The following is a 339-nucleotide window of genomic DNA, read 5'->3' on the forward strand; positions in this document are numbered from 1 at the left end:
GCCTACAGCACCTGGTATTCCTAAGTGGAATCCCTCCCATCCAAGTACTAACCAGGCCCAACCCTGCTTAGCTTCTGAGATCAGTAATGATCAGGCACATTCAGGGTGGCACGGCCATAGACTTTTAGGTGTCCTTTAAATTGCTGTGTTATCACTGTGCTCCAGTGCAGGCAAGTCTGCATGTGGGCCCCTCAGTGATATCCCTCCCTATTGTGGATTGCCTCATCAGGCTAGGATTCCCATGGTTACCATGTCTTTGTCTCTCCTACCCTTCTCTGTGTGGTCCCTCTTTCATTTGTTGTGCAGAAGCTGTTTAGGCAACCCTCAATTGTTCTTCAA

General features: G+C 49.0%; 1 pseudogene; it reads right to left on the reverse strand.

Annotated features, from left to right (window-relative positions):
• Positions 1-122, reverse strand: LOC111741624 (annotated as a pseudogene).
• Positions 123-339: the final 217 nt, after the last annotated feature.

The sequence above is a fragment of the Pteropus vampyrus genome, unplaced genomic scaffold (genome assembly GCF_000151845.1).
Source record: "Pteropus vampyrus isolate Shadow unplaced genomic scaffold, Pvam_2.0 Scaffold80, whole genome shotgun sequence".
In the NCBI taxonomy this organism is placed as follows: domain Eukaryota; kingdom Metazoa; phylum Chordata; class Mammalia; order Chiroptera; family Pteropodidae; genus Pteropus; species Pteropus vampyrus.